The sequence below is a fragment of the Leuresthes tenuis genome, unplaced genomic scaffold (assembly GCF_036924035.1).
Source record: "Leuresthes tenuis unplaced genomic scaffold, fLeuTen1.0.hap1 SCAF_21, whole genome shotgun sequence".
Lineage (NCBI taxonomy): Eukaryota > Metazoa > Chordata > Actinopteri > Atheriniformes > Atherinopsidae > Leuresthes > Leuresthes tenuis.
In genome coordinates, this window is record NW_027325375.1 from 12304141 (window position 1) to 12322212 (window position 18072).

The 18072-nt window shown below is 41.9% G+C and overlaps 1 non-coding gene across 1 annotated transcript; it reads right to left on the reverse strand.

Moving 5' to 3' along the window:
* LOC140280508 (U2 spliceosomal RNA) lies at positions 1 to 184 on the reverse strand. Its single transcript, XR_011909469.1, has one exon. It is a non-coding gene; the product is annotated as a U2 spliceosomal RNA (small nuclear RNA).
* Between the last annotated feature and the right edge of the window lie 17888 nt (positions 185 to 18072).

An 18072-nucleotide genomic window follows, 5' to 3' on the forward strand; every position in this document is an offset into this window, starting at 1 on the left:
GGAGAGCGCACCGTTCCCAGCGGCACTGCAGTACCGGGTCGAGGCTTGGAGTGAACGGAGCAAGCTTCTTTTTCAACTCCTATTCTTAAAAATCCATTTAATATGTTGTCCTCGTATAGAGGACATATTAAACTGATAAGAACAGATACTACACTTGATCTTAGCCAAAAGGCCGAGAAGCGATAACTGTCCACTGTTTCAGGTCCGAGGGCCCTTGCTGGCACAATGCGCACTTGTAGCAGTGTTCTTTTTATGGCCATAGGTGGCCAGAGTGTCACGTTGCACCTCCGCCCACCCGCTGCACTGAGCACTCTTCAGCCCTTTTAAATGGTATAACTTTGCACTCCCGCATGCTCCAGCAAGCACCATTCAAGCAACAACTTTGCACTCCAGCTTCGAACATCGGCACAGTCGCAACAAGTAAGGCGACTCTACTCAGAGAAGTCACTCTGCAAAGTAGCAAGATTTCTTTTGCACAGACAGAAAGGGCTTCACCCGCAAAGGTAAAGCCTGCCAATAATAGAAACAAGTCATTAGTGCCCCTTGCTCCTCGGCTGACCAAGTAGGAACAATCGGGCCCTATTCGATGGCTGCCTTGTCTTTTACTCTATGCAAAAGACAAGGCAGCAACAAAAACACCACGAGAATCCCGTATTGAGGCTTTGTTCTGACCGTTCATTCGGGTGTCGCGTTTCTTTCAAGCAATTCTCCCGGTTAGCCGACACTCGGCTCGCTCCCATAGCCTAGTTAAAGTCTACTTCGCATTCACTCTCTTTTCTCTGCAGACTCTTGGGATTTTATCTATAAAATGAATTCCTTCACTCAAACTATGTTAAAACTGCTTTGTCGTTCATATTTACCATGTCTAGAAAGATTTAAACAAAAAAAACAACGTTGTACTTTGCAGTAAAAGAAAGAGCAAATCTAAAGTTTCAGGAATCCGAGAATAAGCTTACTTTCATGAGTGCTTCACGATTTCAGATTTTGCTATAAAATGAATTTCTTCACTCAAACTAAATTAAAACTGCTAAACCGCTAATCTGTTACATGTAAGGCAGATGTCAAATTCACCGAAATAGGATCTAAGGGTATTCGGCCAATCGAGCTGTAGCAGCTTCGGTAAAAGAGTATAAGTTGAAGAGTTTGTGAATAAAGGTGTGCGCACACATAGTGAGCTGTAAGAAAATAGGCAGGGAGCAATGCCGGCTGGGGTATATGTTCTTGTATGTTGTCTGACTGTTTGATTCGAATGTGTTGTGTAAGTGTCCTGTTGAATGTTTGGGCTTTGACACTTCACTGTGGTTGTTAACTGTGTGGTGTGTCCTGAAATGTTATATGTTTGGGCTGTGTGACATGCTTAATGCTTGTCAGTAGCTACCCACTTATTCATATATAGCAACTGACAACATAAGAAGTCTGGACATACTTTGATAGTAGTTGTAGAAGTATCCTTATTGATAATAGATAAACTAATTCATAGTGATAGAACAGTAGATGAACAGGTGCCTGCACGTCTCACGAAAATAAAATGGGTGTATGATTGCTGACGGCAGAGCAATACTGCCAAACTTATGAGTTCTTGTGGCAAACTTGATTCAGTGTCTTGACGTGTATACGCTGTTTCGCTGACTTGATTGTCACAAGAAACAAAGTGTGTTTGATAAGATCCGACCATTTTATTACGGGAGGATCAGTATGTATGGATTCTGATGTGACTGATAAACCCATTCGTATCTTAAGCATAATCTAATATGTGAGACAACGCCCTGGCACACAATCAAAAAAAAAAAGAGAGAGCGGTTTTGTGTCCCCACAGTCCATAATGTAGAAAAGAGAGAAAAAAGCCTTTCTGATTTGGTGTGTGTGCTCATAGTGCAGAGTGTAGAGAAAAGAAAGCCGTTTTGGTGTCACGGGTGTTGTGACTTACACACACACATTTCTAAATTGAGAAAGGAAATTATTTTAGAGGAAGCACTAGAGTTTAGATCCCACATTTGTTGATAGGCATTCATTTATTTCTTCACTTCTGATTAAGTTTCAACAATAAACAACAAACTTTGTATTATGAGAAAGAACCAGACTCATTCTTCAGGAATCCGAAAATAAGCTCTATTTTATGAGTTATGCACGAATTTGGATTCTCCTATAAAACGAATTCATTAACTCAAACCAAGTTAAGACTGCTTTGTCCTTCATATTTATTCATGTCTAATCAAGTTTCAACGATAAACAACGTTGTACTTTGTAGAATGAGAAAGAACTTCTTCAGCAATAAGCATCTCTCGACATATGACGAAATACAGATTTTGCTATAAAATTAATTCCTTCTATCAGCCTGACTTAAAACTGTTTGTCCTCCTTATTTATCCACTTCAAATCAAGTTTCAACAATTAAAAAAAAATTGTAGTTTGAGAAAGAACAACTTAATCTTCAGCAATCAGTATAAAAAGAGGTGCAAATGCCAACCATACATACCTAAAAGGTGGAGCGGAAGTATTCAGCTGCAAGTAGGTGTGAATGTTCGACCATAATTTGTAAAAAGCGGGTAAGAAAAGGTTCGAATGCCCGACTATATATTAACAAAAGCGGGAGGAGAGGTCTTCGGATGAGAGTGGGTGAGAATTTCCAACCATAATCTATAAAATACGGTGAAAAAAAATATGTGAATGCCTCATAGAACACTAAAAGCGGAAGTGTTCGGCTGCAAGAAGGTGTGAATGTCCGACTATATTTGGTGAAAAGCAGGTGAAGCAAGGTCTGAATGCCCAACCTTACATCATCAAAAGCGAGATCAGAGGTGTTTGGCTGCAAGAAGGCCATAGTTTGCCAAAAGCGGGTAAGGTGCGAATGACCGACTAAATATCAACAAAAGTGGGGGCGGAGGTCTTCGGATGCAAGTGGGTGTGAATATCCCACCATACAAGTATGGTGGAGAGGAAGCTGTGAATGGCCGACCATAGTAAAAGGCGGGTGAGAGAAGGTGCGAATGTCAAACCATACATAATCAAAACAGGGAGCGGAGGTGTTCTGCTGTAAGAAGGTGTGAATGTCCAACCATAGTTGGTAAAAAGCAGGTAAGAAAAGGTTAAAATACCCGACTGTACACAATCAATAGCGGGAGCGGAGTTGTTCGGCTACTAAAAGGTGTGAAAGTCCGACCATGGTTTGTAAAAAGAAGGTAAGAAAAGGTGCGAATGCCCGACAATGTATGATCAAAAGAGGGAGTGGAGGTTTTCGGCTGCAAGAAGGTCTGAATGTCCAACCATAATTTGTAAAAACCGGGGAAGAAAAGGCTCGAAAGCCCGACTATACACCATCAAAAGTGGGAGCGGAGGTGTTCAGCTGCAAGACGGTCTGAATGTCCATCAATAATTGCTAGAAAACATGAAAGAAAATTTTCGAATATCAAACTGCACATGATCGTAAGCGGGAGAGGAGGTGTTCAGCTGCAAGAAGGTGTGAATGTCTACCCATAATTACTGAAAAATGGGTAAGAAAAGGTGCGAATGCCTAACCATACATCATCAAAAGAGGGAGCGGAGGTGTTCCGCTGTAAGACGGTGTGAATGTCCGACCATAGATGGTAAAAAGCGGGTAAGAAAAGGTTAAATTACCCGACTGTACACAATCAAAAGAGGGAGCGGAGTTGTTCAGCTAAGAGAAGGTGTGAAAGTCCGACCTTGGTTTGTAAAAAGCGGGTAAGAAAAGGTTCGTATGCCCGAATATACACCATCAAAAGTGGAAGCGGAGGTGTTCGGCTGCAAGATATTGTGAACGTCCGACCAAAGTTTGTAAAAAGCAGTTAAGAAAAGGTTAGAATATCTAACCAAACATAATCAAAAGCGGGAGCAGAGCTGTTCGACTGCAAGTAGGTGTGAATGTCAGATCATAATTTGCAAAAAGCTGATGAGAAAGGGTGAGAATGCCCGACTATACACCATCAAATGCGGTAGCGGAGTTGTTCGGCTGTGAGTAGGTGTGAATCTCCAACCATAATTGCTGAAAAATGTGTTAGAAAAGGTAAAAATGCCGGTCCATACATAATCAAAATCGGGAGAGGTGGTGTTCAGCTGCAAGAAGGTCTAAATGTCCATCAATAATTGCTAGAAAACATGAAAGAAAATTTTCGAAAATCAAACCACACATGATCATAAGTGGGAGAGGAGGTGTTCAGCTGCAAGAAGGTGTGAATGTCCACCCATAATACCTGAAAAATGGGTAAAAAAAAGGTGCGAATGCCCAACCATACATCATCAAAAGCAGGAGTGCATGTGTTCGGCTACAAGAAGGTGTGAACGTCCAACCAAAGTTTGTAAAAAGCAGTTAAGAAAAGGTTCGAATATCCAACCATACATAATCAAAAGCGGGAGCAGAGCTGTTCGACTGCAAGTAGGTGTGAATGTCAGATCATAATTTGCAAAAAGCTGATGAGAAAGGGTGAGAATGCCCGACTATACACCATCAAATGCGGTAGCGGAGTTGTTCGGCTGTGAGTAGGTGTGAATCTCCGACCATAATTGCTGAAAAATGTGTTAGAAAAGGTAAGAATGCCGGTCCATACATCATCAAAAGCGAGAGAGGTTGTGTTCGGCTGCAAGTAGGTGTGAATGTCCAGCCATAATTACTCACAAACGGGTAAGAAAAAGTAGTATTGCCAGACCATATATGATCAAAACAGGGAGCGGAGGTGGTTCAGCTGCAAGAAGGTTTGAATGTCCGACTAAAGTTCAAATATATTAACAAAAGCGGGAGGAGAGGTCTTCGGATGAGAGTGGTTGAAAATTTCCAACCATAATGTATAAAATGCGGTGAAAAAAAGGTGTGATAGAACACTAAAAGGTGGAGCGGAAGTGTTCGGCTGCAAGAAGGTGTGAATGTCCGACTATATTTGGTGAAAAGCAGGTGAAGCAAGGTCTGAATGCCCAACCTTACATCATCAAAAGCGAGATCAGAGGTGTTTGGCTGCAAGAAGGCCATAGTTTGCCAAAAGCGGGTAAGGTGCGAATGTCCGACTAAATATCAACAAAATTTGGGGCGGAGGACTTCGGATGCAAGTGGGTGTGAATGTCCGACTATATTTGGTGAAAAGCAGGTGAAGCAAGGTCTGAATGCCCAACCTTACATCATCAAAAGCGAGATCAGAGGTGTTTGGCTGCAAGAAGGCCATAGTTTGCCAAAAGCGGGTAAGGTGCGAATCACCGACTAAATATCAACAAAAGTGGGGGCGGAGGTCTTCGGATGCAGGTGGGTGTGAATATCCCACCATACAAGTATGGTGGAGAGGAAGCTGTGAATGGCCGACCATAGTAAAAGGCGGTTGAGAGAAGGTGCGAATGTCAAACCATACATAATCAAAACAGGGAGCGGAGGTGTTCTGCTGTAAGAAGGTGTGAATGTCCAACTATAGTTGGTAAAAAGCGGGTAAGAAAAGGTTTGAATACCCGAACATACACCATCAAAAGAGGGAGCGGAGGTGTTCCGCTGTACGAAGGTGTGAATGTCCGACCATAGTTGGTAAAAAGCGGGTAAGAAAAGGTTAAAATACCCGACTGTACACAATCAATAGCGGGAGCGGAGTTGTTCGGCTACTAAAAGGTGTGAAAGTCCGACCATGGTTTGTAAAAAGCGGGTAAGAAAAGGTTCGTATGCCCGAATATACACTATCAAAACCGGAAGTGTAGGTGTTCGGCTGCAAGAAGGTGTGAACGTCCGACCAAAGTTTGTAAAAAAGCAGTTAAGAAAAGGTTCGAATATCTAACCAAACATAATCAAAAGCGGGAGCAGAGCTGTTCGACTGCAAGTAGGTGTGAATGTCAGAGAATAATTTGCAAAAAGCTGATGAGAAAGGGTGAGAAATCCCGACTATACACCATCAAATGCGGTAGCGGAGTTGTTCGGCTCTGAGTAGGTGTGATTCTCCAACCATAATTGCTGAAAAATGTGTTAGAAAATGTAAGAATGCCGGTCCATACATCATCAAAAGCGGGAGAGGTGGTGTTCGGCTGCAAGTAGGTGTGAATGTCCATTAATAATTGCTTTAAAACATGAAAGAAAATTTTCGAATATCAAACCTTACATAATCATTAGCGGGAGAGGAGGTGTTCAGCTGCAAGAAGATGTGAATATCCACCTATAATTACTGAAAAATGGGTAGGAAAAGATGCGAATGTCCAACCATAAATCATCAAAAGCAGGAGTGGAGTTGTTCAGCTACAAGAAGGTATGAAAGTCCAACCATAGTTTGTAAAAAGCGGGTAAGAGAAGGTTCGAATACCCGAATATATACCATCAAAAGCGGAAGCGGGGGTGTTCGGCTGCAAGAAGGTGTGAACGTACGACCAAAGTTTTTAAAAAGCAGTTAAGAAAAGGTTTGAATATCCAACCGAACATAATCAAAAGCGGGAGCAGAGCTGTTCGACTGCAAGTAGGTGTGAATGTCAGATCATAATTGCTGAAAAATGTGATAGAAAAGACTAGAATGCCGGACAATACATCATCAAAAGCGGGAGAGGTGGTTTTTCGGCTGCAAGTAGGTGTGAATGTCCAGCCATAATTACTCACAAACGGGGGAAGAAAAGGTAGTATTTCCAGACCACACACGATCAAAACAGGGAATGGAGGTGGTTCAGCTGCAAGGTGTCAATGTCTGACTAAAGTTTGTAAAAACCGTGTAAGACAAGGGGCGAATGTCCGACAATGTATGATCAAAAGAGGGAGCGGAGGTTTTCGGCTGCAAGGTCTGAATGTCCAACCATAATTTGTAAAAATCGGGGAAGAAAAGGCTCGAAAGCCCGACTATACACCATCAAAAGCGGGAGCAGAGGTGTTCAGGTGCAAGAAGTTCTGAATGTCCGACCAATAATTATTGAAAAATGGGTAAGAAAAGGTGCGAATGCCAAATCATACATCATCAAAAGCAGGAGCGGATGTGTTCGGCTACAAGAAGGTATGAAAGTCCAACCATAGTTTGTAAAAAGCGGGTAAGAGAAGGTTCGAATACCCGAATATATACCATCAAAAGCGGAAGCGGGGGTGTTCGGCTGCAAGAAGGTGTGAACGTACGACCAAAGTTTGTAAAAAGCAGTTAAGAAAAGGTTCGAATATCCAACCATACATAATCAAAAGCGGGAGCAGAGCTGTTCGACTGCAAGTAGGTGTGAATGTCAGATCATAATTTGCAAAAAGCTGATGAGAAAGGGTGAGAATGCCCGACTATACACCATCAAATGCGGTAGCGGAGTTGTTCGGCTGTGAGTAGGTGTGAATCTCCGACCATAATTGCTGAAAAATGTGTTAGAAAAGGTAAGAATGCCGGTCCATACATCATCAAAAGCGAGAGAGGTTGTGTTCGGCTGCAAGTAGGTGTGAATGTCCAGCCATAATTACTCACAAACGGGTAAGAAAAAGTAGTATTGCCAGACCATATATGATCAAAACAGGGAGCGGAGGTGGTTCAGCTGCAAGAAGGTTTGAATGTCCGACTAAAGTTCAAATATATTAACAAAAGCGGGAGGAGAGGTCTTCGGATGAGAGTGGTTGAAAATTTCCAACCATAATGTATAAAATGCGGTGAAAAAAAGGTGTGATAGAACACTAAAAGGTGGAGCGGAAGTGTTCGGCTGCAAGAAGGTGTGAATGTCCGACTATATTTGGTGAAAAGCAGGTGAAGCAAGGTCTGAATGCCCAACCTTACATCATCAAAAGCGAGATCAGAGGTGTTTGGCTGCAAGAAGGCCATAGTTTGCCAAAAGCGGGTAAGGTGCGAATGTCCGACTAAATATCAACAAAATTTGGGGCGGAGGACTTCGGATGCAAGTGGGTGTGAATGTCCGACTATATTTGGTGAAAAGCAGGTGAAGCAAGGTCTGAATGCCCAACCTTACATCATCAAAAGCGAGATCAGAGGTGTTTGGCTGCAAGAAGGCCATAGTTTGCCAAAAGCGGGTAAGGTGCGAATCACCGACTAAATATCAACAAAAGTGGGGGCGGAGGTCTTCGGATGCAGGTGGGTGTGAATATCCCACCATACAAGTATGGTGGAGAGGAAGCTGTGAATGGCCGACCATAGTAAAAGGCGGTTGAGAGAAGGTGCGAATGTCAAACCATACATAATCAAAACAGGGAGCGGAGGTGTTCTGCTGTAAGAAGGTGTGAATGTCCAACTATAGTTGGTAAAAAGCGGGTAAGAAAAGGTTTGAATACCCGAACATACACCATCAAAAGAGGGAGCGGAGGTGTTCCGCTGTACGAAGGTGTGAATGTCCGACCATAGTTGGTAAAAAGCGGGTAAGAAAAGGTTAAAATACCCGACTGTACACAATCAATAGCGGGAGCGGAGTTGTTCGGCTACTAAAAGGTGTGAAAGTCCGACCATGGTTTGTAAAAAGCGGGTAAGAAAAGGTTCGTATGCCCGAATATACACTATCAAAACCGGAAGTGTAGGTGTTCGGCTGCAAGAAGGTGTGAACGTCCGACCAAAGTTTGTAAAAAAGCAGTTAAGAAAAGGTTCGAATATCTAACCAAACATAATCAAAAGCGGGAGCAGAGCTGTTCGACTGCAAGTAGGTGTGAATGTCAGAGAATAATTTGCAAAAAGCTGATGAGAAAGGGTGAGAAATCCCGACTATACACCATCAAATGCGGTAGCGGAGTTGTTCGGCTCTGAGTAGGTGTGATTCTCCAACCATAATTGCTGAAAAATGTGTTAGAAAATGTAAGAATGCCGGTCCATACATCATCAAAAGCGGGAGAGGTGGTGTTCGGCTGCAAGTAGGTGTGAATGTCCATTAATAATTGCTTTAAAACATGAAAGAAAATTTTCGAATATCAAACCTTACATAATCATTAGCGGGAGAGGAGGTGTTCAGCTGCAAGAAGATGTGAATATCCACCTATAATTACTGAAAAATGGGTAGGAAAAGATGCGAATGTCCAACCATAAATCATCAAAAGCAGGAGTGGAGTTGTTCAGCTACAAGAAGGTATGAAAGTCCAACCATAGTTTGTAAAAAGCGGGTAAGAGAAGGTTCGAATACCCGAATATATACCATCAAAAGCGGAAGCGGGGGTGTTCGGCTGCAAGAAGGTGTGAACGTACGACCAAAGTTTTTAAAAAGCAGTTAAGAAAAGGTTTGAATATCCAACCGAACATAATCAAAAGCGGGAGCAGAGCTGTTCGACTGCAAGTAGGTGTGAATGTCAGATCATAATTGCTGAAAAATGTGATAGAAAAGACTAGAATGCCGGACAATACATCATCAAAAGCGGGAGAGGTGGTTTTTCGGCTGCAAGTAGGTGTGAATGTCCAGCCATAATTACTCACAAACGGGGGAAGAAAAGGTAGTATTTCCAGACCACACACGATCAAAACAGGGAATGGAGGTGGTTCAGCTGCAAGGTGTCAATGTCTGACTAAAGTTTGTAAAAACCGTGTAAGACAAGGGGCGAATGTCCGACAATGTATGATCAAAAGAGGGAGCGGAGGTTTTCGGCTGCAAGGTCTGAATGTCCAACCATAATTTGTAAAAATCGGGGAAGAAAAGGCTCGAAAGCCCGACTATACACCATCAAAAGCGGGAGCAGAGGTGTTCAGGTGCAAGAAGTTCTGAATGTCCGACCAATAATTATTGAAAAATGGGTAAGAAAAGGTGCGAATGCCAAATCATACATCATCAAAAGCAGGAGCGGATGTGTTCGGCTACAAGAAGGTATGAAAGTCCAACCATAGTTTGTAAAAAGCGGGTAAGAGAAGGTTCGAATACCCGAATATATACCATCAAAAGCGGAAGCGGGGGTGTTCGGCTGCAAGAAGGTGTGAACGTACGACCAAAGTTTTTAAAAAGCAGTTAAGAAAAGGTTTGAATATCCAACCGAACATAATCAAAAGCGGGAGCAGAGCTGTTCGACTGCAAGTAGGTGTGAATGTCAGATCATAATTGCTGAAAAATGTGATAGAAAACACTAGAATGCCGGACAATACATCATCAAAAGCGGGAGAGGTGGTTTTTCGGCTGCAAGTAGGTGTGAATGTCCAGCCATAATTACTCACAAACGGGGGAAGAAAAGGTAGTATTTCCAGACCACACACGATCAAAACAGGGAATGGAGGTGGTTCAGCTGCAAGGTGTCAATGTCTGACTAAAGTTTGTAAAAACCGTGTAAGACAAGGGGCGAATGTCCGACAATGTATGATCAAAAGAGGGAGCGGAGGTTTTCGGCTGCAAGGTCTGAATGTCCAACCATAATTTGTAAAAATCGGGGAAGAAAAGGCTCGAAAGCCCGACTATACACCATCAAAAGCGGGAGCAGAGGTGTTCAGGTGCAAGAAGTTCTGAATGTCCGACCAATAATTATTGAAAAATGGGTAAGAAAAGGTGCGAATGCCAAATCATACATCATCAAAAGCAGGAGCGGATGTGTTCGGCTACAAGAAGGTATGAAAGTCCAACCGCAGTTTGTAAAAAGCGGGTAAGAGAAGGTTCGAATACCCGAATATATACCATCAAAAGCGGAAGCGGGGGTGTTCGGCTGCAAGAAGGTGTGAACGTACGACCAAAGTTTTTAAAAAGCAGTTAAGAAAAGGTTTGAATATCCAACCGAACATAATCAAAAGCGGGAGCAGAGCTGTTCGACTGCAAGTAGGTGTGAATGTCAGATCATAATTGCTGAAAAATGTGATAGAAAAGACTAGAATGCCGGACAATACATCATCAAAAGCGGGAGAGGTGGTTTTTCGGCTGCAAGTAGGTGTGAATGTCCAGCCATAATTACTCACAAACGGGGGAAGAAAAGGTAGTATTTCCAGACCACACACGATCAAAACAGGGAATGGAGGTGGTTCAGCTGCAAGGTGTCAATGTCTGACTAAAGTTTGTAAAAACCGTGTAAGACAAGGGGCGAATGTCCGACAATGTATGATCAAAAGAGGGAGCGGAGGTTTTCGGCTGCAAGGTCTGAATGTCCAACCATAATTTGTAAAAATCGGGGAAGAAAAGGCTCGAAAGCCCGACTATACACCATCAAAAGCGGGAGCAGAGGTGTTCAGGTGCAAGAAGTTCTGAATGTCCGACCAATAATTATTGAAAAATGGGTAAGAAAAGGTGCGAATGCCAAATCATACATCATCAAAAGCAGGAGCGGATGTGTTCGGCTACAAGAAGGTTTGAATGTCCAACCATAGTAAGTAATAGGTGGGTAAGAAAAGGCTCGAATGCCCGACTATACACCATCAAAAGCGGAAGCGGAGGTGTTCGGCTGCAAGACGGTGTGAACGTCCGACCAAAGTTTGTAAAAAGCATTAAGAAAAGGTTCGAATATCCAACCAAACTTAATCAAAAGCGGGAGCAGAGCTGTTCGACTTCAAGTAGGTGTGAATATCAGATCATAATTTGCAAAAAGCTGATGAGAAAGGGTGAGAATGCCCGACTATACACTATCAAATGTGGGAGCGGAGGTGTTCGTCTGTGAGTAGGTGTGAATGTCCGACCATAATTGCTGAAAAATGTGTTAGAAAAGGTAAGAAGGCCGGACCATATATCATCAAAAGCAGGAGAGGTTGTGTTCAGCTGCAAGAAGGTGTGAATGTCCAGCCATAATTACTCACAAACGGGTAAGAAAAGGTACTATTGCCAGACCATATATGATCAAAACAGGGAGCGGAGGTGGTTCAGCTGCAAGAAGGTTTGAATGTCCGACTAAAGTTTGTAAAAAGCGGGTAAGACAAGGTGTGAATGCCCGACAATGTATGATCAAAAGAGGAGCGGAGGTTTTCGGCTGCAAGAAGGTCTGAATGTCCACCCATAATTACTGAAAAATGGGTAAGAAAAGGTGCGAAAGCCCAACCGCACATGATCATAAGTGGATGAGAAGGTGTTCGACTGCAAGTAGGTGTGAATGTAATCAATGTCTAGATAGATTTCAACAAAAAACAACGTTGTACTTTGCAGTAAAAGAAAGTGCAAATCAAAAGTTTTCGGAATCCGAGAATAAGCTTATTTTCATGAGTTCTGCACGATTTCGGATTTTATGTATAAAATGAATTCATTCACTCAAACCAAGTTAAAACTGCTTTTTCCTTCATATTTATCAATGTCTAGATCGACTTCAACAAAGAACAACATTGTATTTTGCAGTAGAAGAAAGAGCAAAACTGAAGGATCAGGAATCCGAGAATAAGCTTCTTTTCATACGTTCTGCATGATTTGGGATTTTATGTATAAAATGAATTCCTTCACTCAAACTAAGTTAACACTGCTTTGTCCTTCATATGTACCCATTTCTACATATATTTCAAGCATAAACTTCCTCATACTACCCTGAATGAGAAAGAACCACACTTGTGATTAAGCCATACGCCCCTTTTGAGGAGTTCTGCATGATTTGGGATTTTATCTATAAAATCAATTCCTTCACTCAAACTATGTTAAAACGGCTTTTACCTTCATATTTATCAATGTCTCGATAGATTTAAACAAAAAAAACAACGTTGTACTTTGCAGTAAAAGAAAGAGCCAATCAAAAGTTTTAGGAATCCGAGAATAAGCTTATTTTCATGAGTTCTGCACGATTTCGGATTTTATGTATAAAATGAATTCATTCACTCAAACCAAGTTAAAACTGCTTTTTCCTTCATATTTATCAATGTCTAGATCGACTTCAACAAAGAACAACATTGTATTTTGCAGTAGAAGAAAGAGCAACACTGAAGGATCAGGAATCCGAGAATAAGCTTATTTTCTTATGGGCAAGTGGGAACTGCTTTGTCCTTCATATTTATCAATGTGTAGATGGATTTCAACTTCTTCTACTGCAAAGTCCAATGTTTTTCTTTGTTGAAGTCGATCTAGACATTGATGAATATGGAAGGACAAAGCAGTTTTAACTTGGTTTGAGCAAAGCAATTCATTTTATAGCAAAATCCGAAATCGTGCAGAACTCATGAAAGCAGGCTTATACTCGGATTCCTGAAACTTTAGATTTGCTCTTTCTTTTACTGCAAAGTACAACGTTGTTTTTTTGTTTAAATATTTCTAGACATGGTAAATATGAAGGACAAATCAGTTTTAACATAGTTTGAGTGAAGTAATGCATTTTATAAGCAAAATCCCAAATCATGCAGAACTCACGAAATGCTTTTTCTCGCTTTTCACTGCTTTTTACAAACTTTGGTCGGACGTTCACACCTTCTTGCATCCGAACACCTCCGCTTCCGCTTTTGATGATGTATATTCGGGCATTTGAACCTTTTTTTACCCGCTTTTTACAAACCATTGTCGGACTTTCACACCTTCTTGCAGCCGAACACCACCTCTCCCGCTTTTGATGATGTATGGTCCAGTATTCTTACCTTTTCTAACACATTTTTCAGCAATTATGGTTGGACATTCACACCTACTTGCAGTCGAACAGCTCTGCTCCCGCTTTTGATTATGTATGGTTGGATATTCAAACCTTTTCTTAACTGCTTTTTACAAACTTTGGTCGGACGTTCACAATATCTTGCAGCCGAACACCTCCGCTTCCGCTTTTGATGGTGTATATTCGGGCATACGAACCTTTTCTTACCCGTTTTTTACAAACCAAGGTCGGACTTTCACACCTTCTCTTAGCTGAACAACTCCGCTCCCTCTTTTGATTGTGTACAGTCGGGTAATTTAACCTTTTCTTACCCGCTTTTTACCATCTATGGTCGGACATTCACACCGTCTTACAGCGGAACACCTCCGCTCCCTCTTTTGATGATGTATGGTTAGGCATTCGCACTTTTTCTTACCCATTTTTCAGTAATTATGGGTAGACATTCACACCTTCTTGCAGCTGAACACCTCCTCTCCTGCTTATGATCATGTGCAGTTTGATATTTGAAAATTTTCTTTCATGTTTTCTAGCAATTATTGATGGACATTCAGACCGTCTTGAAGCTGAACACCGTCTTGAAGCTGAACACCTCCGCTCCCACTTTTGATGGTGTATAGTCGGGCTTTCGAGCCTTTTCTTCCCCGGTTTTTACAAATTATGGTTGGACATTCAGACCTTCTTGCAGCCGAAAACCTCCACTCCCTCTTTTGATCATACATTGTCGGGCATTCGCACCTTTTCTTACCCGCTTTTTACAAACCAGGGTCGGACTTTCACACCTTTTAGTAGCCGAACAACTCCGCTCCCGCTATTGATTGTGTGCAGTCGGGTATTTTAACCTTTTCTTACCCGCTTTTTACCAACTATGGTCAGACATTCACACCTTCTTACAGTGGAACACCTCCGCTCCCTCTTTTGATGGTGTATGTTCGGGCATTCGAACCTTTTCTTACCCGTTTTTTACAAACTATGGTCGGACATTAAAACCTTCTTGTAGCCGAACACATCCACTCCTGCTTTTGATGATGTATGGTTGGGCATTCGTACCTTTTCTTACCCATTTTGCAGTAATTATGGGTGGACATTCACACCTTTTTGCATTTTAACACCTCCTCTCCCGCTTATGATTATGTGCGGTTTGATATTCGAAAATTCTCTTCCATGTTTTCTAGCAATTATTGATGGACATTCAGACCGTCTTGCAGCTGAACACCTCCGCTCCAGCTGTTGATGGTGTATAGTCGGGCTTTCGAGCCTTTTCTTCCCCGATTTTTACAAATTATGGATGGACATTCAGACCTTCTTTCAGCCGAAAACCTCCTTTTAGTAGCGGAACAACTCTGCTCCCGCTATTGATTGTGTACAATAGGGTATTTTAACCTTTTCTTACCTGCTTTTTGCCAATTATGGTTGGACATTCACACCTTCTTACAGCGGAACACCTCCGCTCCCTCCTTTGATGGTGTATGTTCGGGCATTCGAACCTTTTCTTACCCGCTTTTTACAAAATATGGTCAGACATTCAAACCTTCTTGTAGCCGAACACATCCACTCCTGCTTTTGATGATGGGTATTCAAACCTACTTGTTGCCCGCTTTTCATTAATTATGGGTGTACATACACACCTTGTCGCAGCCAAACACCTCCGCTCCCTGTTAGGATCATGTATGGTTGGGCATTCGTACCTTTTCTTACCCATTTTGCAGTAATTATGGGTGGACATTCACACCTTCTTGCATTTGAACACCTCCTCTCCCGCTTATGATCATGTGCGGTTTGATATTCGAAAATTCTCTTCCATGTTTTCTAGCAATTATTGATGAACATTCAGACCTTCTTGCAGCTGAACACCTCCGCTCCAGCTGTTGATGGTGTATAGTCGGGCTTTCGAGCCTTTTCTTCCCAGATTTTTACAAAATATGGATGGACATTCAGACCTTGTTTCAGCCGAAAACCTCCTCTCCCTCTTTTGATCATACATTGTCGGGCATTCACACCTTTTCTTACCCGCTTTTTACAAACCATGGTCGGACTTTCACACCTTTTAGTAGTGGAACAACTCTGCTCCCGCTATTGATTGTGTACAATCGGGTATTTTAACCTTTTCTTACCTGCTTTTTTGCCAACTATGGTCGGACATTCACACCTTCTTACAGCGGAACACCTCCGCTCCCTCCTTTGATGGTGTATGTTCGGGCACTCGAACATTTTCTTACCCGCTTTTTACAAACTATGGTCAGACATTCACACCTTCTTGCAGCCGAACACTTCCGCTCTACCTTTTAGTGTTCTATGGGGTATTCACACCTTTTTTTTCACCGCATTTTATAGATTATGGTTGTAAATTCTCACCCACTCGTATCCGAAGACCTCTCCTCCTGCTTTGGTTAATATATAGTCGGGCATTCGAACCTTTTCTTACCCGCTTTTTACAAATTATGGTCGAACATTCACACCTACTTGCAGCCGAACACCTCCGCTCCCGCTTTTGATGGTGTATAGTCGGGCTTTCGAGCCTTTTCTTCCCCGGTTTTTACAAATTATGGTTGGACATTCAGACCTTGCAGCCGAAAACCTCCGCTCCCTCTTTTGATCATACATTGTCAGGCATTCGCACCTACTTGCAGCCGAATACTTCCGCTCCACCTTTTAGTGATGTATGGTTGGCATTTGCACCTTTTCTTACCCTTTCTTACCCTACTGATTGCTTAAGATGAAGTTGTTTTTTCTCAAACTACAACATTTTTTTAATTGTTGAAACTTGATTTGAAGTGGATAAATAAGGAGGACAAACAGTTTTAAGTCAGGCTGATAGAAGGAATTAATTTTATAGCAAAATCTGTATTTCGTCATATGTCGAGAGATGCTTATTGCTGAAGAAGTTCTTTCTCATTCTACAAAGTACAACGTTGTTTATCGTTGAAACTTGATTAGACATGAATAAATATGAAGGACAAAGCAGTCTTAACTTGGTTAGAGTTAAGGAATTCGTTTTATAGGAGAATCCGAATTCGTGCATAACTCGTAAAATAGAGCTTATTTTCGGATTCCTGAAGAATGAGTCTGGTTCTTTCTCATAATACAAAGTTTGTTGTTTATTGTTGAAACTTCATCAGAAGTGAAGAAATAAATGAATGCCTATCAACAAATGTGGGATCTAAACTCTAGTGCTTCCTCTAAAATAATTTTCTTTCTCAATTCAGAAATGTGTGTGTGTAAGTCACAACACCCGTGACACCAAAACGGCTTTCTTTTCTCTCTTTTCTCTACACTCTGCACTGTGAGCACACACACCAAATCAGAAAGGCTTTTTTCTCTCTTTTCTACATTATGGACTGTGGGGACACAAAACCGCTCTCTCTTTTTTTTTTTGATTGTGTGCCAGGGCGTTGTCTCACGTATTAGATTATGCTTAAGATACGAATGGGTTTATCAGTCACATCAGAATCCATACATACTCATCCTCCCGTAATAAAATGGTCGGATCTTATCAAACACACTTTGTTTCTTGTGACAATCAAGTTAGCGAAACAGCGTATACACGTCAAGACACTGAATCAAGTTTGCCACAAGAACTCATAAGTTTGGCAGTATTGCTCTGCCGTCAGCAATCATACATCCATTTTATTTTCGTGAGACATGTGCAGGCACCTGTTCATCTACTGTTCTATCACTATGAATTAGTTTATCTATTATCAATAAGGATACTTCTACAACTACTCTATCAAAGTATGTCCGGACTTCTTATGTTGTCAGTTGCTATATATGAATAAGTGGGTAGCTACTGACAAGCATTAAGCATGTCACACAGCCCAAACATATAACATTTCAGGACACACCACACAGTTAACAACCACAGTGAAGCGTGTCAAAGCCCAAACATGTAACATTCAACAGGACACTTACACAACACATTCAAATCAAACAGTCAGACAACATACAAGAACATATACCCCAGCCGGCATTGCTCCCTGCCTATTTTCCTACAGCTCACTATGTGTGCGCACACCTTTATTCACAAACTCTTCAACTTATACTCTTTTACCGAAGCTGCTACAGCTCGATTGGCCGAATACCGAATAATCCTAATTCGGTGAATTTGACATCTGCCTTACATGTAACAGATTAGCGGTTTAGCAGTTTTAATTTAGTTTGAGTGAAGGAATTCATTTTATAGCAAAATCCGAAATCGTGAAGAACTCATGAAAGTAAGCTTATTCTCGGATTCCTGAAACTTTAGATTTGCTATTTCTTTTACTGCAAAGTACAACGTTGGTTTTTTTGTTTAAATCTTTCAAGACATGGTAAATATGAAGGACAAAGCAGTTTTAACATAGTTTGAGTGAAGGAATTCATTTTATTGATAAAATCCCAAGAGTCTGCTGAGAAAAGAGAGTGAATGCGAAGTGGACTTTAACACGGCTCTGGGAGCGAGCCGAGTGCGGGCTAACCGGGAGAATTGCTTGAAAGAAACGCGACACCGAATGAGCGGTCAGAACAAAGCCTCAATACGGTTTTCCCGTGGTGTTTTTGTTGCTGCCTTGTCTTTTGCACAGAGTAAAAGACAAGGCAGCCATCGAATAGGGCCCGATTGTTCCTACTTGGTCAGCCGAGGAGCAGGGGGGGGGCAAGCGTCTCAACCAAGCAAAGCTCACCATGGGGAAGGTGGCTATGCCAACTAGCCTGATGCCCTGCTCCCGCAGTGACGGATAATC